Source organism: Oncorhynchus masou, unplaced genomic scaffold (genome assembly GCF_036934945.1).
Source record: "Oncorhynchus masou masou isolate Uvic2021 unplaced genomic scaffold, UVic_Omas_1.1 unplaced_scaffold_1079, whole genome shotgun sequence".
NCBI lineage: Eukaryota > Metazoa > Chordata > Actinopteri > Salmoniformes > Salmonidae > Oncorhynchus > Oncorhynchus masou.
Genome location: NW_027000503.1, coordinates 3,534 through 30,000, shown reverse-complemented (window position 1 = coordinate 30,000; position 26,467 = coordinate 3,534). Strand labels below are relative to the sequence as shown.

The 26,467-nt window shown below is 43.7% G+C and overlaps 1 pseudogene; it reads left to right on the top strand.

Annotated features, from left to right (window-relative positions):
• Positions 1–25,744, top strand: part of LOC135529022 (protocadherin-10-like) — a 33,889-nt pseudogene extending 8,145 nt beyond the window's left edge.
• Positions 25,745–26,467: the final 723 nt, after the last annotated feature.

Here is a 26,467-nt window from a genome sequence, read left to right as displayed (position 1 = left end):
ACACAACCTGTATAACATTCTATATGGCTGCACTACACAACCTGTATAACATTCTATATGGCTACTCTACACAACCTGTATAACATTCTATATAGCTACCCTACACAACCTGTATAACATTCTATATGGCTACACTACACAACATGTATAACATTCTATATGGCTACACTACACAACCTGTATAACATTCTATATGGCTACACTACACAAACCTGTATAACATTCTATATGTCTACACTACACAACCTGTATAACATTCTATATAGCTACACTACACAACCTGTATAACATTCTATATAGCTACACTACACAACCTGTATAACATTCTATATGGCTACACTACACAACCTGTATAACATTCTATATGGCTACACTACACAACCTGTATAACATTCTATATGGCTACACTACACAACCTGTATAACATTCTATATGGCTACACTACACAACCTGTATAACATTCTATATGGCTACACTACACAACCTGTATAACATTCTATATGGCTACACTACACAACCTGTATAACATTCTATATGGCTACACTACACAACCTGTATAACATTCTATACAGCTACACTACACAACCTGTATAACATTCTATATGGCTACCCTACACAACCTATATAACATTCTATATAGCTACCCTACACAACCTGTATAACATTCTATATAGCTAACTTACACAACCTGTATAACATTCTATATGGCTACCCTACACAACCTATATAACATTCTATATAGCTACTCTACACAACCTGTATAACATTCTATATGGCTACACTACACAACCTGTATAACATTCTATAATGCTACACTACACAACCTGTATAACATTCTATATGGCTACGCTACACAACCTCTATAACATTCTATATGGCTACACTACACAACCTGTATAACATTCTATATGGCTACACTACACAACCTGTATAACATTCTATATGGCTACACCACACAACCTGTATAACATTCTATATGGCTACTCTACACAACCTGTATAACATTCTATATGGCTACTCTACACAACCTGTATAACATTCTATATGTCTACACTACACAACCTGTATAACATTCTATAATGCTACACTACACAACCTGTATAACATTCTATATGGCTACGCTACACAACCTCTATAACATTCTATATGGCTACACTACACAACCTGTATAACATTCTATATGGCTACACTACACAACCTGTATAACATTCTATATAGCTACACTACACAACCTGTATAACATTCTATATAGCTACACTACACAACCTGTATAACATTCTATATGGCTACACTACACAACCTGTATAACATTCTATATGGCTACACTACACAACCTGTATAACATTCTATATGGCTACACTACACAACCTGTATAACATTCTATATGGCTACACTCCACAACCTGTATAACATTCTATATGGCTACACTACACAACATGTATAACATTCTATATGGCTACACTACACAACCTGTATAACATTCTATATGGCTACACTACACAACTTGTATAACATTCTATATGGCTACACTACACAACCTGTATAACATTCTATATGGCTACTCTACACAACCTGTATAACATTCTATATGGCTACACTACACAACCTGTATAACATTCTATATGGCTACACTACACAACCTGTATAACATTCTATATGGCTACACTACACAACCTGTATAACATTCTATATGGCTACACTACACAACCTGTATAACATTCTATATGGCTACACTACACAACCTGTATAACATTCTATATGGCTACACTACACAACCTGTATAACATTCTATATGGCTACACTACACAACCTGTATAACATTCTATATAGCTACACTACACAACCTGTATAACATTCTATATGGCTACCCTACCCAACCTATATAACATTCTATATAGCTACCCTACACAACCTGTATAACATTCTATATAGCTACTCTACACAACCTGTATAACATTCTATATAGCAACCTACTCTACACAACCTGTATAACATTCTATATAGCTACTCTACACAACCTGTATAACATTCTATATAGCTACCTACACAACCTGTATAACATTCTATATAGCTACTCTACACAACCTGTATAACATTCTATATAGCTACTCTACACAACCTGTATAACATTCTATATAGCTACCCTACACAACCTGTATAACATTCTATATAGCTACTAACAACCTGTATAACATATATAGCTACTCTACACAACCTGTATAACATTCTATATAGCTACCCTACACAACCTGTATAACATTCTATATAGCTACACTACACAACCTGTATAACATTCTACATAGCTACCCTACACAACCTGTATAACATTCTATATGGCTACACTACACAACCTGTATAACATTCTATATGGCTACCCTACACAACCTGTATAACATTCTATATGGCTACACCACACAACCTGTATAACATTCTATATGGCTACACTACACAACCTGTATAACATTCTATATGGCTACACTACACAACCTGTATAACATTCTATATGGCTACACTACACAACCTGTATAACATTCTATATGGCTACACTACACAACCTGTATAACATTCTATATGGCTACACTACACAACCTGTATAACATTCTATATGGCTACACTACACAACCTGTATAACATTCTATATGGCTACACTACACAACCTGTATAACATTCTATATAGCTACACTACACAACCTGTATAACATTCTATATGGCTACCCTACACAACCTATATAACATTCTATATAGGCTACACTACACAACCTGTATAACATTCTATATAGCTACACAACCTGTATAACATTCTACACAACCTGTATAACATTCTATATAGCTACTCTACACAACCTGTATAACATTCTATATAGCTACTCTACACAACCTGTATAACATTCTATATAGCTACACTACACAACCTGTATAACATTCTATATAGCTACCTACACAACCTGTATAACATTCTATATAGCTACACTACACAACCTGTATAACATTCTATATAGCTACCCTACACAACCTGTATAACATTCTATATAGCTACTCTACACAACCTGTATAACATTCTATATAGCTACCCTACACAACCTGTATAACATTCTATATAGCTACCCTACACAACCTGTATAACATTCTATATAGCTACACTACACAACCTGTATAACATTCTATATAGCTACCCTACACAACTTGTATAACATTCTATATAGCTACACTACACAACCTGTATAACATTCTACATAGCTACCCTACACAACCTGTATAACATTCTATATGGCTACACTACACAACCTGTATAACATTCTATATGTCTACACTACACAACCTGTATAACATTCTATATGGCTACACTACACAACCTGTATAACATTCTATATGGCTACACTACACAACCTGTATAACATTCTATATGGCTACACTACACAACCTGTATAACATTCTATATGGCCCCACTACACAACCTGTATAACATTCTATATAGCTACACTACACAACCTGTATAACATTCTATATGGCACCACTACACAACCTGTATAACATTCTATATAGCTACACTACACAACCTGTATAACATTCTATATGGCTACTCTACACAACCTGTATAACATTCTATATAGCTACACTACACAACCTGTATAACATTCTATATAGCTACCCTACACAACCTGTATAACATTCTATATAGCTACACTACACAACCTGTATAACATTCTACATGGCTACACTACACAACCTGTATAACATTCTATATAGCTACCCTACACAACCTGTATAACATTCTATATGGCTACACTACACAACCTGTATAACATTCTATATGTCTACACTACACAACCTGTATAACATTCTATATGGCTACACTACACAACCTGTATAACATTATATATGGCTACACTACACAACCTGTATAACATTCTATATGGCTACACTACACAACCTGTATAACATTCTATATGGCTACCCTACACAACCTGTATAACATTATATATGGCTACACCACACAACCTGTATAACATTCTATATGGCTACACTACACAACCTGTATAACATTATATATGGCTACACTACACAACCTGTATAACATTCTATATGGCTACACTACACAACCTGTATAACATTCTATATGGCTACACTACACAACCTGTATAACATTCTATATGGCCCCACTACACAACCTGTATAACATTCTATATAGCTACACTACACAACCTGTATAACATTCTATATGGCCCCACTACACAACCTGTATAACATTCTATATAGCTACACTACACAACCTGTATAACATTCTATATAGCTACACTACACAACCTGTATAACATTCTATATAGCTACCCTACACAACCTGTATAACATTCTATATAGCTACACTACACAACCTGTATAACATTCTACATAGCTACCCTACACAACCTGTATAACATTCTATATGGCTACACTACACAACCTGTATAACATTCTATATGGCTACACTACACAACCTGTATAACATTCTACATAGCTACCCTACACAACCTGTATAACATTCTATATAGCTACCCTACACAACCTGTATAACATTCTATATAGCTACACTACACAACCTGTATAACATTCTACATAGCTACCCTACACAACCTGTATAACATTCTATATGGCTACTCTACACAACCTGTATAACATTCTATATGGCTACACTACACAACCTGTATAACATTCTATATGTCTACACTACACAACCTGTATAACATTCTATATGGCCCCACTACACAACCTGTATAACATTCTATATGTCTACACTACACAACCTGTATAACATTCTATATGGCCCCACTACACAACCTGTATAACATTCTATATGGCCCCACTACACAACCTGTATAACATTCTATATAGCCCCACTACACAACCTGTATAACATTCTATATGGCCCCACTACACAACCTGTATAACATTCTATATAGCTACACTACACAACCTGTATAACATTCTATATGGCTACACTACACAACCTGTATAACATTCTATTTAGCTACACTACACAACCTGTATAACATTCTAAATAGCTACACTACACAACCTGTATAACATTCTATATGGCTACACTACACAACCTGTATAACATTCTATATGGCTACGTATAGCTACACTACACAAACCTGTATAACATTCTATATGGCCCCACTACACAACCTGTATAACATTCTATATAGCTACACTACACAACCTGTATAACATTCTATATGGCTACACTACACAACCTGTATAACATTCTATATGGCTACACTACACAACCTGTATAACATTCTATATGGCTACACTACACAACCTGTATAACATTCTATATGGCTACACTACACAACCTGTATAACATTCTATATGGCTACACTACACAACCTGTATAACATTCTATATGGCTACACTACACAACCTGTATAACATTCTATATGGCTACACAACCTATATAACATTCTAACCTGTATAACATTCTATATGGCTACACTACACAACCTGTATAACATTCTATATAGCTACTCTACACAACCTGTATAACATTCTATATGGCTACTCTACACAACCTGTATAACATTCTATAGCTACACTACACAACCTGTATAACATTCTATATGGCTACACTACACAACCTGTATAACATTCTATATGGCTACACTACACAACCTGTATAACAGTCTATATGGCTACACTACACAACCTGTATAACATTCTATATAGCTACACTACACAACCTGTATAACATTCTATATAGCTACTCTACACAACCTCATTCTACATGGCTACTCTACACTGTATAACATTCTATATAGCTACTCTACACAACCTGTATAACATTCTATATAGCTACCCTACACAACCTGTATAACATTCTATATAGCTACACTACACAACCTGTATAACATCTCTATAGCTACTCTACACAACCTGTATAACATTCTATATAGCTACACTACACAACCTGTATAACATTCTATATAGCTACTCTACACAACCTGTATAACATCTATATGGCTACTCTACACAACCTGTATAACATGTCTCTACTACACAACCTGTATAACATTCTATATAGCTACACTACACAACCTGTATAACATTCTATATAGCTACACTACACAACCTGTATAACATTCTATATGGCTACACTACACAACCTGTATAACATTCTATATCTACACTACACAACCTGTATAACATTCTGTATAGCTACACTCACAACCTGTATAACATTCTACATGGCTACACTACACAACCTGTATAACATTCTATATAGCTACCCTACACAACCTGTATAACATTCTATATAGCTACACTACACAACCTGTATAACATTATGTATAGCTACACTACACAACCTGTATAACATTCTATATGGCTACACTACACAACCTGTATAACATTCTATATAGCTACACTACACAACCTGTATAACATTATGTATAGCTACACTACACAACCTGTATAACATTCTATATAGCTACACTACACAACCTGTATAACATTATGTATAGCTACACTACACAACCTGTATAACATTCTATATGGCTACACTACACAACCTGTATAACATTCTATATAGCTACACTCACAACCTGTATAACATTATGTATCTCTCACAACCTGTCCATCTCTATATAGCTACACTCACAACCTGTATAACATTCTATATGGCTACACTCACAACCTGTATAACATTCTATATAGCTACACTCAATCCTCATTATGTCTCTCTACACAACCTGTATAACATTCTATATGGCTACACTACACAACCTGTATAACATTCTATATGGCTACACTACACAACCTGTATAACATTCTATATGGCTACACTACACAACCTGTATAACATTCTATATGGCCCCACTACACAACCTGTATAACATTCTATATGACACTCACAACCTGTATAACATTCTATATGGCTACACCAAACAACCTGTATAACATTCTATGTGGCACCCTACACAACCTATATAACATTCTATATGGCTACACTACACAACCTGTATAACATTCTATATGGCTACACTACACAACCTGTATAACATTCTATATAGCTACTCTACACAACCTGTATAACATTCTATATGGCTACACTACACAACCTGTATAACATTCTATATAGCTACTCTACACAACCTATATAACATTCTACATGGCTACACTACACAACCTGTATAACATTCTACATGGCTACCCTACACAACCTGTATAACAGTCTATATGGCTACACTACACAACCTGTATAACATTATATATAGCTACACTACACAACCTGTATAACATTCTATATGGCTACACTACACAACCTGTATAACATTCTATATGGCTACACTACACAACCTGTATAACATTCTATATGGCTACACTTCACAACCTGTATAACATTCTATATGGCTACACTGTGTACAACCTGTATAACATTCTATATGGCTACACTACACAACCTGTATAACATTCTATATAGCTACACCACACAACCTGTATATCTGTGTCGTGTCCCCATCAGCTTGGCGGTTCCCAACTATGTAGACTTCTCCTCATTCCATTCATGTTCTCAACATCCAAATATATCCATTGATTTACTATGCCAGTCAGACAGTCACTGCCAACATAATGGCCATCCTGTCCATGACATTAGACACTCCATAACCATAGGGCCATCACTTAGTATTCCACTCAGAAGCATCATCATGGCCATCCTGTCCATGACATTAGACACTCCATATCCATAGGGCCATCACTTAGTATTCCACTCAGAAGCATCATCATGGCCATCCTGTCCATGACCTTAGACACTCCATATCCATAGGGCCATCACTTAGTATTCCACTCAGAAGCATCATCATGACCATCCTATCCATGACCTTAGACACTCCATATCCATAGGGCCATCACTTAGTATTCCACTCAGAAGCATCATCATGGCCATTGTCCATGACATTAGACACTCCATATCCATAGGGCCATCACTTAGTATTCCACTAGAAGCATCATCATGGCCATCGTGTCCATGACATTAGACACTCCATATCCATAGGGCCATCACTTAGTATTCCACTCAGAAGCATCATCATGGCCATCCTGTCCATGACATTAGACACTCCATATCCATAGGGCCATCACTTAGTATTCCACTCAGAAGCATCATCATGACCACTGCACTTCCATATGCACCCAAAACACCAGTCAGAGCACGGCTAAAATGGCATCCTATTCCCTATGTAGTGCAGTACTTTTCACTCCTTCAGGGTGCCATTTGTGACACATACCATATACATGCATTGTCGGTCAGGCTCACATCGTCATCATTCCCAACATATAACACTCTTCCAATTTGGTCTGAGTCCCCAAACGGATGAGGCGGGCGGCCGTTTTACACAACCATGCCGGAATTCATTACACGTCAAGTGAAACATCCAATTTAGACACTTGAAGTCCACCATGAATGCATTAATATGGTGTCAATTTCTAATGAATCTCTCTCTCTCTCTCTCTCTCTCTCTCTCTCTCTCCTCTCTCTCTCCCTCTCTCTCTCTCTCTCTCTCTCTCTCCCTCTCTCTCCCTCTCTCTCCCCTCTCTCTCTCTCTCTCTCTCCTCTCTCTCTCTCTCTCTCCTCTCTCTCTCTCTCTCTCCCTCTGTCTACCTCTTCATCTCTCTCCTCTGTCTACCTCTTCATCTCTCTCCTCTGTCTACCTCTTCATCCCTCTCCTCTGTCTACCTCTTTATGTCTCCCTACTCTCTCCTCCATGTTCTACTCTTCTCCTACTACCATGTGTCTCCCTCTCCAGTTCTGCGTGCCTCAAGCGGACATCGTGAGTTCTAAAGACAGTGGTCATGGGGACAGCGAGCAGGGAGACAGTGATCACGACGCCACCAACCGGGGTCATGCCGGTGAGTCCTGCCATAATTACCCCGGCTAAAGATCTCCGTAATGGGGAAGGATAATGCCCGAGTCTCAGTGCTTCGGTGGCAATGCAGAACGGTGATTTTTAATTTCCTTAATTTGGGAGCAGCAGCGGGGTCTTGTGGGAAAGAATATAAATCAGAGACAAGGTGTTGATTATGTTTCACACCGGATGTTACCGGGTGGATGAGAGGAAGATACTGTGGATTATTACCCCTTTCTCTGTCTCTCTCTGTCTCTCTCTGTCCTCTCTCTGTCTCTCTCTGTCCTCTCTCTGTCTCTCTCTGTCTCTCTCTGTCTCTCTCTGTCTCTCTCTGTCTCTCTCTGTCCTCTCTCTGTCTCTCTCTGTCTCTCTCTGTCTCTCTCTGTCTCTCTCTGTCCTCTCTCTGTCTCTCTCTCTCTCTCTGTCTCTCTCTCTGTCCTCTCTGTCTCTCTCTGTCCTCTCTCTGTCTCTCTCTGTCTCTCTCTGTCTCTCTCTGTCCTCTCTCTGTCTCTCTCTGTCTCTCTCTGTCTCTCTCTGTCTCTCTCTGTCTTCTCTCTGTCTCTCTCTCTCTCTCTCTCTGTCTCTCTCTGTCTCTCTCTGTCTCTCTCTCTCTGTCTCTCTGTCTCTCTCTGTCTCTCTCTCTCTCTGTCTCTCTGTCTCTCTCTGTCCTCTCTCTCTGTCTCTCTCTGTCTCTCTCTGTCTCTCTCTCTGTCTCTCTCTGTCCTCTCTCTGTCCTATCTCTCTCTCTCTCTCTCTCTCTCTCTCTCTCTCTGTGTATCTCTCTGTCCTCTCTCTGTCTCTCTCTGTCTCTCTCTGTTCTCTCTGTGTGTCTCTGTCTGTCCTCTCTCTGTCTCTGTCTCTCTCTGTCCTCTCTCTGTCTCTCTCTGTTCTCTCTCTGTCTCTCTCTGTCCTTTCTCTGTCTCTCTCTGTCCTCTCTCTGTCCTCTCTCTGTCCTCTCTCTGTCCTCTCTTTGTCTCTCTCTGTCCTATCTCTGCCAAAGCAAGTGAGGTAGATAATATATAAAGTGAATATATAAAGTGAAATAAACAATACAAATTAATAGTAAACATTACACATACAGAAGTTGCAAAACAATAAAGACATTACAAATGTCATATTATATATATACAGTGTTTTAACAATGTACAAATGGTAAAGGACACAAGATAAAATAAATAAGCATAAATATGGGTTGTATTGACAATGGTGTGTGTTCTTCACTGGTTGCCCTTTTCTCGTGGCAACAGGTCACAAATCTTGCTGCTCTGATGGCACACTGTGGAATTTCACCCAGTAGATATGGGAGTTTTTCAAAATTGGATTTGTTTTCAAATTATTTGTGGATCTGTGTAATCTGAGGGAAATATGTCTCTAATATGGTCATACATTGGGCAGGAGGTTAGGAAGTGCAGCTCAGTTTCCACCTCATTTTATGGGCAGTGAGCACATAGCCTGTCTTCTCTTGAGAGCCATGTCTGCCTACGGCGGCCTTTCTCAATGGCAAGGCTATGCTCACTGAGTCTGTACATAGTCAAAGCTTTCCTTAATTTTTGGTCAGTCACAGAGGTCAGGTCTTCTGCCGCTGTGTACTTGGGTTAATTTCTTCCAATGTGTCAAGTAATTATCTTTTTGTTTTCTCATGATTTGGTTGGGTCTAATTGTGCTGCTGTCCTGGGGCTCTGTAAGGTGTGCTTGTGTTTGTGAACAGAGACCCAGGACCAGCTTGCTTAGGGGACTCTTCTCCAGGTTCATCTCTCTGTGGGTGATGGCTATGTTGTGGAAGGTTTGGGAATCGCTTCCTTTTAGGTGGTTATAGAATCTGGATATATCTGGATTTTGATAATTAGTGGGTATCGGCCTAATTCTGCTCTGCGTGCATTATTTGGTGTTCTCGTTGTACACGGAGGATATTTTTGCAGAATTCTGCGTGCAGAGTCTCAATTTGGTGTTTGTCCCATTTTGTGAAGTCTTGGTTGGTGAGCGGAACCCAGACCTCACAACCATAAAGGGCAATGGGCTCTATGACTGATTCAAGTATTTTTAGCCAGATCCTAATTGGTATGTTGAAATTTATGTTCCTTTAATAGAATGCCCTTCTTGCCTTGTCTCTCAGATTGTTCACAGCTTTGTGGAAGTTACCTGTGGCGTTGATGTTTAGGCTAAGGTATGTATAGATTTTTGTGTGCTCTAGGGCAACAGTGTCTAGATGGAATTTGTATTTGTGGTCCTGGTGACTGGACCTTTTTGGAACACCATTATTTTGGTCTTACTGAGATTTACTGTCAGGGCCCAGGTCTGACAGAATCTGTGCATAAGATCTAGGTGCTGCTGTAGGCCCTCCTTGGTTGGTGACAGAAGCACCAGATCATCAGCAAACAGCAGACATTTGACTTCGGATTCTAGTAGGGTGAGGCCGGGTGCTGCAGACTTTTCTAGTGCCCGCGCCAATTCGTTAATGTATATGTTGAAGAGGGTGGGGCTTAAGCTGCGTCCCTGCCTCACCCCACGACCCTGTGTGAAGAAATGTGTGTGTTTTTTGCCAATTTTAACCGCACACTTGTTGTTTGTGTACATGGATTTTATAATGTCGTATGTTTTACCTCCAACACCACTTTCCATCAGTTTGTATAGCAGACCCTCATGCCAAATTGAGTCGGGCTTTTTTCAACAAAGCATGAGAAGACTTTGCCTTTGTTTTGGTTTGTTTGGTTGTCAATTAGGGTGTGCAGGGTGAATACATGGTCTGTTGTACGGTAATTTGGTAAAAAGCCAATTTGACATTTGCTCAGTACATTGTTTTCATTGAGGAAATGTACAAGTCTGCTGTTAATGATAATGCAGAGGATTTTCCTAAGGTTACTGCTGACGTATATTCCACGGTAGTTATTGGGGTCAAATTTGTCTCCACTTTTGTGGATTGAGGTGATCAGTCCTTGGTTCCAAATATTGGGGAAGATGCCAGAGCTAAGGATGATGTTAAAGAGTTTTAGTATAGCCAATTGGAATTTGTTGTCTGTATATTTGATCATTTCATTGAGGATACCATCAACACCACAGGCCTTTTTGGGTTGGAGGGTTTTTATTTTGTCTATAACTCATTCAATGTAATTGGAGAATCCAGTGGGTTCTGTGTCTCTCCCTCTCCCTCTCTGTCTCTCCCTCTCCTTCTCCCTCCCCCTCTCTCTGTCTCTGTCTCTCTCCCTCTCTAGCTCTCTCCCTCACCCTCTCCCTCTCCCTCTCCCTCCATCTTCCTCTCCCTCTCCTCCCCCCTCTCCTCTCTCTCCCTCTGTCTCTCTCTGTCTCTCTCTGTCTCTCTCTGTCTCTCTCTCTGTCTCTCTCTCCTCTCTTCTCTGTCTCCCTCTCCCTCTCCCTCTCACCCTCTTCTCCCCCTCTCTCTCTCTCTCTCTCTCTATCTGTCTCTCTGTCTTTTTCTCTCTCTCTCTGTCTCTCTCTCTCTCTCTCTCTGTTTTCTCCCCCTTTCTCTGGCCTTGTCCCACCGGCGGTGGGGAGCGTTGTAGTTAATGTTGGCGTGTTTTTTTGCAAATCAACACGGCAGCAGGTGAAAGAATGAACTCATTATTCTGCATCATCTTAACCATATGTCGAGTTGCTGTCTGTTTGTTGTGTTGTTTGTTGTGTTGTTTGGGTGGCAACGTGGCGAAATCAAAGGTCTTTGTTTCTAGTAAGTTGATATGATGACATGATAGGCTTGGTATGGTTGTCCAATGACCCAACCCCAAAATTGATTGGATAACTACAGCGCATCATTTCCACACCCACACCGAGTCACAGGCAGTGGATTGTGTCCAGTTGTTACATGGTTTATACAGGCCGATGTTCTGTTTTATTTCTGTTCTGGACGTCTATTTGATTTCCACCTGTTTATTGATTTAAGTGGAGCCAGACAATGCCAGGACAGTATCACAATCCAATTTGGAATTGATTCGACCTTTACTTGACCTTTACTTTAACGTTACCGTAACACAAACGTCTAGACAATCTGGCTGCCAAATATCACGTCAATGTGGCGTTGGAATACAGAATGGAACATGGGTCGTGCCGTGCGTAGGATATCAGGTGGCTTGGACGGGCCTCAGTGTGTTTGGTGCCGTGCGTAGGGTATCAGATGGCTTGGACGGGCCTCAGTGTGTGTGGTGCCGTGCGTAGGTTATCAGGTGGCTTGGACGGGCCTCAGTGTGTTTGGTGCCGTGTGTAGGGTATCAGGTGGCTTGGACGGGCCTCAGTGTGTTTGGTACCGTGCGTAGGTTATCAGGTGGCTTGGACGGGCCTCAGTGTGTGTGGTACCGTGCGTAGGGTATCAGGTGGCTTGGACGGGCCTCAGTGTGTGTGGTGCCGTGCGTAGGTTATCAGGTGGCTTGGACGGGCCTCAGTGTGTGTGGTGCCGTGCGTAGGTTATCAGGTGGCTTGGACGGGCCTCAGTGTGTGTGGTACTGTGCGTAGGTTATCAGGTGGCTTGGACGGGCCTCAGTGTGTTTGGTACCGTGCGTAGGGTATCAGGTGGCTTGGACGGGCCTCAGTGTGTGTGGGGCAGTTCCTCAGTTCTATTTTAGATGATAACAGCTTAGTTCTCAATAGGAGGGCCTCAACACCCTTATTTTTTTAAAGGAGAAGCACTAGTTTTCACAAGCTCTTGTCGTAGCAGGTGTTTGTGTGTCCTCTCTGTGTGTGGTGCCGTGTGTGTGTTTTTGTATGTGTGTGTGTGTGAGTGTGTGTTTATGTGTGTGTGTACTGTTTGTATGTTTGTGGGTGTGTGTGTGTACGGGGCCTTGTGTGTGTGTGTGTGTGTGTGTGTGTATGTGTGTATGTGTGTGAGGGCAGAAAAGGTGTAATGTTTGTAGTGAAAGAGAATACCACAGGGAGTTTTAAAGGATGTTATATTTAGAGAGAGTGAAAGAGAGGGGAGTGTATCTTTATTTAAATATTTGCACATCATTGCAGCACTGTATATATACATATTATGACATTTGAAATGTCTTTATTCTTTTGGAACTTGTATAAGTGTGATGTTGAATGTACATTTTTATTTATACTGTAAATTTTTTGTTTAGTATCTACTTCACTTGCTTTGGCAATGTAAACATGTTTCCCTTGCCAATTATGCCCTTGAATTGAAAGAGAGTGCATGAGAGAGGAGAGCGCCAGAGAGAGAGTCAGAGAGAGAGCGCCAGAGAGAGAGCCAGAGAGAGAGCGCCAGAGAGAGAGAGCCAGAGAGAGAGCGCCAGAGAGAGAGAGAGCGAGAGAGGAGAGCGCCAGAGAGAGAGCGTGAGAGAGGAGAGCGCCAGAGAGATAGAGAGCGAGAGAGGAGAGCGCCAGAGAGAGAGCGAGAGAGGAGAGCGCCAGAGAGAGGAGAGCGCCAGAGAGAGAGAGAGCGTAGAGGAAGCGCCAGAGAGAATAGCCAGAGAGAGAGCAGAGAGAGAGTTTTAAAGGAGAGAGAGAGCGCAGAGAGAGCGCCAGAGAGAGGAGAGCGCCAGAGAGAGAGAGAGCCAGAGAGAGAGCGCCAGAGAGAGAGAAAGAGAGCGCCAGAGAGAGAGAGAGCGAGAGAGGAGAGCGCAGAGAGAGAGAGAGCGAGAAGGAGAGCGCCTTTAGGAGAGCGCCAGAGAGAGGAGAGCGCCAGAGATAAGTGTGAGAGACGCCAGAGAGAGAGACCAGAGAGAGCGCCAGAGAGAGAGAGAGAGAGGATCGCCAGAGAGAGAGCGTGAGAGAGGAGAGCGCCAGAGAGAGTTGAAAGAGAGAGAGAGAGCGCCAGAGGAGAGCGCCAGAGAGAGAGAGAGCGTCAGAGAGAGAGCGGAAGAGAGAGCGCCAGAGAGAGGAGAGCGCCAGAGAGAGAGCGCGAGAGAGAGAGCGCCAGAGAGAGAGCGCGAGAGAGGAGAGCGCCAGAGAGAGAGAGAGCGAGAGAGGAGAGCGCCAGAGAGAGAGAGAGCGAGAGAGGAGAGCGCCAGAGAGAGAGCCAGAGAGAGGAGAGCGCCAGAGAGAGAGCCAGAGAGAGCGCAAAGAGAGAGCGAGAGAGAGAGCGCCAGAGAGAGCGAGAGAGGAGAGCGCCAGAGAGAGCGTGAGAGGAGGAGCGCCAGAGAGAGAGAGCGCCAGAGAGCGTGAGAGAGCGCCAGAGAGAGAGCGAGAGAGGAGAGCGCGAGAGAGAGGAGAGCGCGAGAGAGAGAGCGAGAGAGGAGAGCGCTAGAGAGAGAGCCAGAGAGAGAGAGCGCTAGAGAGAGAGAGCGAGAGAGCGCCAGATAGAGAGCACGAGAGAGGAGAGCGCCAGAGAGAGAGAGAGCGAGAGAGGAGAGCGCCAGATAGAGAGCGCGAGAGAGGAGAGCGCCAGAGAGAGAGAGAGCGAGAGAGGAGAGCGCCAGAGAGAGAGAGAGAGCGAGAGAGGAGAGCGCCAGAGAGAGAGAGCGAGAGAGAGAGAGCGCCAGAGAGAGAGAGAGCGAGAGAGGAGAGCGCCAGATAGAGAGCACGAGAGAGAGAGCGCCAGAGAGAGAGAGCGAGAGAGGAGAGCGCCAGATAGAGAGCGCGAGAGAGGAGCGCCAGAGAGAGAGCGCTAGAGAGAGCGCGAGAGAGGAGAGCGCCAGAGAGAGAGAGCGAGAGAGGAGAGCGCCAGAGTGAGAGCGCAGAGAGAGGAGCGCCAGAGAGAGAGCGTGAGAGAGGAGAGCGCCAGAGAGAGAGCGAGAGAGGAGAGCGCCAGAGAGAGGAGAGCGCCAGAGAGAGAGAGAGCGAGAGAGGAGAGCGCCAGAGAGAGAGCGAGAGAGGAGAGCGCCAGAGAGAGAGAGAGCGAGAGAGGAGAGCGCCAGAGAGAGCCGCGAGAGAGGAGAGCGCCAGAGAGAGAGAGAGCGAGAGAGTGAGAGCGCCAGAGAGAGAGCACGAGAGAGGAGCGAGAGAGAGGAGATGGCGCGCCAGATAGAGAGCGCGAGAGAGGAGAGCGCCAGAGAGAGAGAGAGAGGGAGAGCGCAGAGAGGAGAGCGAGAGAGGAGAGCGCAGAGAGAGAGAGCGCGAGAGGAGAGCGCCAGAGAGAGAGAGCGAGAGAGGAGAGCGCCAGAGAGAGAGAGCGCGAGAGGAGAGAGCGCCAGAGAGAGAGCGCGAGAGAGGAGCGCCAGAGTGAGAGCGCGAGAGAGAGAGAGGAGAGCGCCAGAGAGAGAGAGCGCAAGAGAGGAGAGCGCCAGAGAGAGAGCGCGAGAGAGGAGAGCGCCAGAGAGAGAGCGCGAGAGAGGAGAGCGCCAGAGTGAGAGAGGAGAGCGCCAGAGTTAGAGCGCGAGAGAGGAGAGCGCCAGAGTGAGAGCGCGAGAGAGGAGAGCGCCAGAGTGAGAGAGGAGAGCGCCAGAGAGGAGAGCGCCAGAGAGGAGAGCACCAGAGAGGAGAGCGCCAGAGAGAGAGAGCGCGAGAGAGAGAGATGAAATAAAAGTAACATTTTAAAATATAATAAAGATGAAGTTGTAGGAACATGTTGCTTCCAGACTGTAGGGATGTATGTGGTCTCTGATACCTGGTTGGTTGTGTGATATTAGTGCTTCTTCCTTCCTCTCAGGTGGGATTTGTTTATGTCAAGTATTATCAGAGCGTGGGTGTATGTGGGTCTATGTGGCGGTATGTGTGCTGCTGTGTGTGTTTGTGCTTGCTCATACATGTGTGTCCGTAAGCTGGTCTCATCTTTCATTCTGTCTCTTGAACACGCTAGCTCTCTGTAACACTCCACTGATCACTAATTCATTTCCAGGAGGAACCTTTGCATAGCAATTATCAAACCAAGGTTAGGCCTGTAGCACCTCCTCTTATAACGCTGCAGTCAAGCTGCCATCCTGGGGACACAACACCTTCTACACACCTATGGATATATAAGCAACGGTCGCCATTTTGGATCAGAATACACTACAGTACCGTCACTTAAGGTGGTAAAACATTGTTTTCACCTGACCATGCAACCCCTAACTCAACCTACACATTTTAAAACAATTATGTTGACTCTTTTAAAACTCAGGTGGCGCTATTAGTTGGAATAGCTTCCATAGACTCATATCTGTTTTTATAACTTATTGTGACTTTGAGTTGGATTACCAACGTGCATCAACTGATAACCCCCAACCTCACTCCAACACAAACCTATTTTTAAAGTCATGATTTGAATTAGGTGAATGTTTTTCTCATTAGTTGGGACGTTGTCACCCTAATCAGAGGTGACGGGGTAGATCATGAGGAAAACAAGACGGGGCCGTTGAGATGGACAGAATGAAGGATAAAAGAGAGAGGGAGGTGGAGAGGATAAGAAAGAGAGAGATGGAGAGAGATTAAATATTAATCGGAGACGGAGGAGAAGGAGAGGAGAGGACCTGAGAGACGAGCTATGAGGTATCTGGTCCCAAACAGCTCCCTATTCCCTATATAGTGCACTACTTTTGACCGGAGGCCATACGGTTGCCCATTTGGCTCTGGTCAAAAGTAGTGTACTATATAGGGAATAAGGGAGGTGTTTGTGATGCGCCCCGGGGCTTTTTTTAAACAATCATTATCTTGACGTTTGTGTTGTGGTGAACAACAGGCGTGACAAATGACTGAATTAAATATCCACAGCGACTGCATTAGATTGGTGATTACGAATTAGTGACGCCCGAATTGACTTAAGTGTGTGTATGTGTGTGTGTCGAGTCAGATTGTGTGTGCATGTGTATGTGTGTGTGTCGAGTCAGATTGTGTGTGTGCATGTGTATGTGTGTGTGTCGAGTCAGATTGTGTGTATGCATGTGTATGTGTGTGTCAAGTCAGATTGTGTGTGTGCATGTGTATGTGTGTGTCAAGTCAGATTGTGTGTGTGCATGTGTATGTGTGTGTGTCGAGTCAGATTGTGTGTGTGCATGTGTATGTGTGTGTGTCGAGTCAGATTGTGTGTGTGCATGTGTGTATGTGTGTGTCGAGTCAGATTGTGTGTATGTGTGTATGTGTGTGTCGAGTCAGATTGTGTGTATGTGTGTATGTGTGTGTCAAGTCAGATGTGTGTGTGCATGTGTATGTGTGTGTGTCGAGTCAGATTGTGTGTGTGCATGTGTGTGTGTGTGTGTGTGTGTGTCGAGTCAGATTGTGTGTGTGCATGTGTGTATGTGTGTGTCGAGTCAGATTTTGTGTCAGATGTGTGTGTGTGTGTGTGTGTGTGTGTGTGTGTGTGTGTGTGTGTGTGTGTGTGTGTTGTTAGTCTCGTCTCAGATGAGCTGTAAGTACAATAAACACAGTCCGTTTTAAAACTGTGGCAGCTACATGACCAAATGATCCTGTTACAGGAAGAGTTGTTCTCTAGAGTTCTGGAGCACATCGTTACGTCTGGAGATGTGTGTTATTGAGTCATCTGGTCGTAACACTAACGCCAGCAGAAAGATTACTCACAAATGGCTTATCAATGATCCGTTATTACTAGAGATAATTATTATTATCAATGATCAGTTATTACTAGAGCTAATTATTATTATCAATGATCAGTTATTGCTAGAGCTAATTATTATTATCAATGATCAGTTATTACTAGAGCTAATTATTATTATCAATGATCAGTTATTACTAGAGCTAATTATTATTATCAATGATCAGTTATAACTAGAGCTAATTATTATTATCAATGATCAGTTATTACTAGAGCTAATTATTATTATCAATGATCAGTTATAACTAGAGCTAATTATTATTATCAATGATCAGTTATTGCTAGAGCTAATTATTATTATCAATGATCAGTTATAACTAGAGCTAATTATTATTATCAATGATCAGTTATATTATCAATGATCAGAGAGCTAATTATTATTATCAATGATCAGTTATAACTAGAGCTAATTATTATTATCAATGATCATTTATAACTAGAGTTAATTATTATTATCAATGATCAGTTATAACTAGAGCTAATTATTATTATCAATGATCATTTATAACTAGAGCTAATTATTATTATCAATGATCAGTTATAACTAGAGCTAATTATTATTATTTTTTTCAGCAAATCGTTGCCAACTCTGGATCCAGAGGTGATGTACCATGCCCTCCTCCCTCCCTCCCTCCTTCCCTCCCTCCCCCTCCCTCCCTCCCTCCCCCTCCCTCCCTCCCTCCCTCCCCTCCCTCCCTCCCTCCCTCCCTCCCCCTCCCTCCCTGCCCCTTCCTTCATCCCTCCATCCCTCCCCTTCCTTCATCCCTTTCCTACCTCTTCCTTCATCCCGTCCCTCCCCTTTTATTCATCCCTCCCTCCCTCCCTCCCTCCCTCCCTCCCTCCCTCCTCCTCCCTCCCTCCCTCCCTCCCTCCCTCCCTCCCTCCCTCCCTCCCTCCTCCCTCCCTCCCTCCTCCTTCCTTCATGCCCCCCCTTCCTTCATCCCTCCCTCCCCTTCCTTCATCCCTCCTTCCTCCCCATTCCTTCATCCATCCTTCCCCCTCCCTCCCTCCCTCCCTCCCTCCCTCCCTCCCTCCCTCCCTCCCTCCCTCCCTCCCTCCCTCCCTCCCTCCCCTCCCTCCCTCCCTCCCTCCTCCTCCTCCCTCCTCCTCCTTCCTTCATGCCCCACCTTCCTTCATCCCTCCTTCCCCTCCCCCATTCCTTCATCCCTCCCTCCCCCTTCATTCCTCCCTCCCCTACCCCTTCCTCCCTCCCTCCCCTCCTCCCTCCCTCCCTCCTCCCTCCCTCCCTCCTCCCTCCCTCCCTCCCCCTCCCTCCCTCCCTCCCTCCCTCCCTCCCGCCCCCTCCGTCCTCAGTCGTTCTATTAAACAGCTTTGACTGAGACACTACAGCCGGGTCAGCTATTACTTCAAAGGCCTCTGAAGGAGGGAAGAGAAGGAGGCGGGATGGGAGAAGAGATGTATTTTTACTCATTATAACAGGGTCTGGATGGCTGCATCTGAAATAGCTCCCTATTCCCTACATAGTGCACTACAGGACCCTATGGGCCCTGGTCTAAAGTAGTGCACTACTCAAGGAACGTTGTGTCATTTGGGATGTAGTGAAGGTATTTTGCCGTCAGCCAAGACCCGAAACGAGCCAATAACACATCTTCACCTCTCTCCAGTACCCTGTGAGAGGGACTAGTCTACTGACTCACTAGCAACGTACATAGCAACAACAACCACCGCTGGGTACAAGCCAAAAGTGAACAGCGTCAGCAACGGTAATTTTAACCATGACGATATAACGTGTGACTGCTGTAAATGATAATGTGACAACACCAACACATGGCATGTTCTATCTGCTCCATAGCTTTATTGTTGCCATACGTTGCTAGCTATGGGCTCACGTGTTCTATCTGCTCCATAACTTTATGGTTGCTATACGTTGCTTGCAATGGGGTCACACATGTTCTATCTGCTCCATAGATTTATGTGTTCTATCTGCTCTATAGCTTTATGGTTGCTATACGCTATACGGGGTGTTCTATCTGCTCCATAGCTTTATGGTTGCCATACGTCTATCTGTTCTATCTGCTCTATAGCTTTATGGTTGCTATTGCTAGCTGTAGGGTCACACGTGTTCTATCTGCTCTATAGCTTTATGGTTGCCATACGTTGCTAGCTATGGGGTCACACATGTTCTATCTGCTCTATAGCTTTATGGTTGCCATACGTTGCTAGCTGTAGGGTCACACATCTGCTCTATAGCTATGGTTGCTGTTGCTCTACGGGGTCACATGTTCTATCTGCTCCGTAGCTGGTTGCCATACGTTGCTTGCTATGGGGTGACACATGTTCTATCTGCTCTATAGCTTTATGGTTGCCATATGTTGCTAGTTGGAGTGACACGTGTTGTATCTGCTCGATAGCTTTATGGTTGCCATACGTTGCTGTAGGGTCACACATGTTCTATCTGCTCTATAGCTTTATGGTTGCCATACGTTGCTAGCTGTAGGGTCACACGTGTTCTATCTGCTCTATAGCTTTATGGTTGCCATACGTCACATGTTCTATCTGCTGTAGCTTTTCTGGTCACACGTTGCTTGCTATGGGGTGACTGTTCTATCTGCTCTGTAGCTTTATGGTTGCCATATGTTGCTAGCTATGGAGTGACACGTGTTGTATCTGCTCGATAGCTTTATAGTAGCCATATGTCTTTAGCTATGGGGTCACACATTGTCTATCGCTCCTTAGCTTTAGGGTTTCCATAAGGTGCTAGTTATGGGGTCACACGCTGTCTGTCTACTACATAGCTTTATGATATACATGACCGTTCAAAAGTTTGGGGTCACATAGAAAGGTCCTTGTTTTGAAAGATTTTGATCAAATTGATCAGAAATACAGTGTAGACATTGCTAATGTTGTTAATGTCTATTGTAGCTGGAAACTTCTGATTTTAAGTGGAATATCTACATATCTACCCTTTTGCAAGTCTGTTAGCAGAGCTGAAAACTGGCATGCTGTTTAAAAGAAATTGTCAAATTGGCCTTTGGTCCCTTTAGTAAGTTTAGTATCTGCAGCATCAGCATTTGTGGTTTTGATTACTTGCTCAAAATGGCCAGAAACAAAGATCTTTATTCTGAAACTCGTCAGTCTATTCTTGTTCAGAGCAATGACGGCTATTCCACGCGAGAAATTGACAAGAAACTGAGGATCTCGCACAACGAGGTGTACTACTGCCTTCACAGAACAGCTCAAACAGGCTTGAACCAGAATAGAAAGAGGAGTGGGAGGCCCCGGTGCACAACTGAGAAAGAGTACATTAGAGTGCCTAGTTAGAGAAACAGACCCCTCACAAGTCCTCAACTGGCAGCTTCATTAAATGGTACCCACAAAACACCAGTCTCAATGTCAACAGTGAAGAGGTGACTCCGGGATGCTGGACTTCTAGGCAATACATCTATCCCTCTATCCTGCTCTCTCTACCTCTATCCCTCCATACCTCTCTCTATAACTATACATCTATCCCTCTATCCCTCTCTCTCTGCCTCTATCCCTCTATACCTCTCTCTATAACTCTATACATCTATCCCTCTATCCTGCTCTCTCTACCTCTATCCCTCTATACCTCTCTCTATAACTCTATACATCTATCCCTCTATCCTGAACTCTCTACCTCTATCCCTCCATACCTCTCTATAACTATACATCTATCCCTCTATCCCTCTCATCTGCCTCTATCCCTCTCTCTATAACTCTATACATCTATCCCTCTACCCCTCTCTCTCTGCCTCTATCCCTCTCTCTATAACTCTATACATCTATCCCTCTATCCCTCTCTCTCTGCCTCTATCCCTCTCTCTATAACTCTATATCTATCCCTCTATCCCTCTCTCTCTGCCTCTATCCCTCTATCCCTCTCTCTATAACTCTATATCTATCCCTCTATCCCCTCTCTCTCTGCCTCTATCCCTCTATCCCTCTCTATAACTCTATACATCTATCCCTCTATCCCTCTCTCTCTGCCTCTATCCCTCTCTCTCTATAACTCTATATCTATCCCTCTATCCCTCTCTCTGCCTCTATCCCTCTCTCTATAACTCTATATCTATCCCTCTATCCCAAGGTGGAATAACACAGATAAGAGGAACAGAATAGCACTGATTGCTTATTAGCAACGAGATGGCTTGTTTGTTTTGGTTATTTTTGTGTGTGTGTGTGCGGGGGGGGTCTGCTTTGTGCATGTGTGTGTGGGGGGGGGGGGTCCGCTTTGTGTGTGTGTGTGTGTCTGTATGTGTGCAAAGTGGGTCAGTGTCTGCTTTGTGCGTGTTGGTGTGTGTGCATTTGTTTGAGGTTTGTGGATCTCTGTTTGTGTTTGTGTGTGTTTGTGTATATAAATGCATGTTTGCGTGTGTTTGTGCATCTACATGATACATGTGTGTGTGTGTGTGTGTGTGTGTGTGTGTGTGTGTGTGTGTGTGTGTGTGTGTGTGTGTGTGTGTGTGTGTGTGTGTGTGTGTGTGTGTGTGTGTGTGTGTCTTGATGAGGTCATTCCGTAATATGTAGCTGCTGGCAGGGGTTGTCATTGCTAGTCATTGTTTTGTCTTGTTTATTTCCTGCTCTGGGGGAAAAAGGTGCAGGGGATAAACAGCCTACGGTGACACACACACACACACACACACACACACACACACACACACACACACACACACACACACACACACACAGACACGGAGAGAGAGATACCAGAGGAAACATGCAGCCAGAGAAATAACAGTTTAATTTGACATCATCTGACAAGGCTTCTCTGCACCTATCCTCATCCCTCTCTCTCTCTCTGCTTGTTTGTTCTCTGTATCAACTATGTGCAGATGTGAGAGACAGAGAGAGATAGCTGAGAGGGAGAGATAGCTGAGAGGGAGAGATAGCTGAGAGGAGAGATAGCTGAGAGGGAGAGATAGCTGAGAGGGAGAAATAGCTGAGAGATAGCTGAGAGGGAGAGATAGCTGAGAGAGAGAGAGATAGGGAGGAAGGAGAGAGAGAGAGAGGGAGGGAAGGGGAGAGAGAGAGAGAGAGGGAGGAGAGAGAGAGAGAGGAGAGAGAGAGAGGGGAGAGAGAGAGCAGAGCAGCATTGCAGCAGCAGTATTATCAACAATCCAGATTTGTCCAACACACACACACACACACACACACACACACACACACACACACACACACACACAGTATAATCAGCGGGACAGATTTGTCTAAGCAAGGTCCTTTGATCTCCAGCCCTCTCATCCACGGTATGGAGGAATTACTGACTGGAGAGATTGACCCCTTCTTCTCCTACATTCCCTCCCCGTCTCCTCTCCTCCTCCACCCTTCGCTCCACTCCCTCCTTTTGATCACTCCATTCCAATGTGTCGGCATTGTCCCGGCATTGGGAAAACTGGAAGAATAAAAACTGCAAATCCAATCTGCACCACGATTAAGTTGGAGGTTTCATTTGTTTTCTCTCTTCCTCTCTCCTCGTACTCTGTTTCTCTCTTCCTCGATCTCCATCTCTCTCCCTCATTCTCTGTTTCTCTCTTGCTCCTTTTCTCTTCCTCCCTCTCTCTTTTCTCTCTCTCTCATTCTCCTCCTCTTCCCCTGTTTCTCTCTTCCTCCCTCTATTTCCTTTCGCTCTCTCTTCCTCAGGCCCACTTTTCTCTCCCAACATTTCCCTCTCTCCTCCACCCTCTTTCTCACTCTCCCTCCCTCCCCCTCTCTCTCTCTCTCCCTCTCCCTCCCCCTCTCTCTCTCTCTCCCTCTCCTTCCCCCTCTCTCTCTCTCTCTCTCTCTCTCTCCTCCCCCTCTCTCTCTCTCTCTCTCTCTCTCTCTCTCCCCCACTCCCTCTCCCTTCCCCTCCCTCTCTCTCTCTCTCTCTCTCTCCCTCTGTCTCTCTCTCTCTCTCCCTCCCCTCCCCCTTCTCTCTCTCTCTCTCCCTCTCTCCCTCCATCCCTCTCTTCCACTCTCACTTCTTTTTATATTCCCTTTCTTCTCTCTAAGACTAATTAACTCAACTGTACCTCTTTTTACGCTCAGCGTGAGTTATTGGATCGCAATTTTCGCCTTTTGTTTACGTCTCAGCCAGTGTTTTGGCAGACGCTCAGTGTCAATAAATGCCGATCTGTGGCGGATTCAAAAGGAACCAAAATCGTTCATCAGCATCATCCCTCTGTGGCTTTTTTGTAGTGAATTTCAGAATATAATTGTTTTTTGTCTTAGTGTAGTGTAACTTTGTCTCACGCTGTGTTCCAAATGGCACTATTCCCTACATACTTCTGGGGTCAAAAGTAGTGCACTATAATGGCGAATAGGGTTATATTTGGGATGTAGTTTATCTCCTCTTTTGGGTGAGGCAGGGGTCTTGAACATCAATTGTGTTAATGCTGCAGTTGGAGGAAGTTGATTGATAGATGGAGGATGTAATGGTTTTGGAACATAATGCTGGTATGATTGCATATTGCTTCAGATGAATGAGAAATCTGCCCAAACAAAACCACAGACTCCATCACTGTTTACCAGTGTCTGTTTGATTAATAGCATTCTGTTGTTTTTAACATCACAAACCACCCTTTTCAACGTGTATCTTCTTCTCCACCCTCTCCTCAATGTATCTCCCTCCTCACCCCCACCCCTCCATCCTTCCTTCTTTCTCCTCCCTCCCTTCCTCCCTCCCTCCCTCCCTCCCTCACCCCCACCCTCCATCCTTCCCTTCTTTTCCTCTCAACTCCCTCCCTCCCTCCCTCCTCACCCCCTACCCTCCATCCTTCCTTCTTTCCCCTCCCTCCCTCCCCCTCCCTCCCTCCCTCCCTCCCTCCCTCCACCCCCCACCCTCCCCAATGTATCTCCCTCCCCCTCACCCCCCACACCTCCTTCCTGCCTCCATCCCCTTCCTTCTTCTTCTCCACTCCCTCCCCTCCACCCACCCTCCTCCTCCCCTCTCTGTAGGTACAGATCTCTTCTCTAACTGTACAGAGGAGTGTAAGGCCCTGGGTCACTCCGACCGCCGCTGGATGCCAGCCTGCCGCTGGCGACGGTCGCCAGGGCACCGGTGGCGATTACCGTAGCAACCTGCACGTGCCAGGCATGGACTCCGTGCCGAACACTGAGGTACCCGCCACCGCCGCGTCCGGTCACCACGACAACGACCTTACGCTGACTTCTGACCTCACGACTCTGATAGGTCATTCTCTACGTTCGAAAAGATGGCGGTGGATGCACCACACTGCCACGGTCAATGCACCACCACCACCACCACCACCACCACTCCACCAGTCACATCAGCCTCATGTCCAACACAGCAGCCCAGCTAGAGCTACAGCCACTACTACTACAGACACCACGCTAGAGAGGAAAGACTATGAGTCCTTAAGGGGTACACTACCGCTACCGTACAAACCCACCTTCTGTGAGTATGAGTACCAGACTACGTCACTAGAGCCCTACGTACTTTGGCCTGGTCCACTATCCATATTAGATACTTTTGAAAGAAATTCTGATCTGATAATATTTTTAAAAGATACTTTTGAAAAAATCTGATCTGTAAATATAAACAGATATAAAAAAATATAATTCTGATCTGATTTTATTTTTAAAATATACTTTTTAAAGAAACTCTGATTTTATAATATTTTTTAAATATACTTTTCCAAATAACTTCTTGATAACATTTTTTAAAATATACTTTTTGAAATTGAGATAGTCTTTTGCTTTTTTTATTTGTGTATTTTCTGTTTAGAAATGCAATTGAAGTAAACATTTTAGTTGTTTATTTTTTTCAAAATGTAACCTTCTGCTAAACCCCTATATATTTCTTTAACCTCCTAAATCCTTCACCATATTTATTGTTTCAAATAATAACAAATCAAAATAAATCAACTTTTGATTCAAAAATGTGTTTGTGGCCACATTTTTCTTTCCTGTCCCCTATATACAGTATATAGTATATATATATATATATATCTACCTGTTCTATAAGCAGGATTTTCTGAACTATAGTTCTTCAGGCGTTTCTATCAGTGAACCAGTGTTTAGCAAACAAGGTCAGATGAGACATCTCAACACTGTTTAGCAACTAAGGTTATTCATGTTCACCGAAAACTGACACCAAGGTTATTCATGTTCAACACTGACAACAAAGTTATTCATGTTCACCGAAAACTAGACAACAAGGTTTTGACAAAACTAGACAACAAGTTCA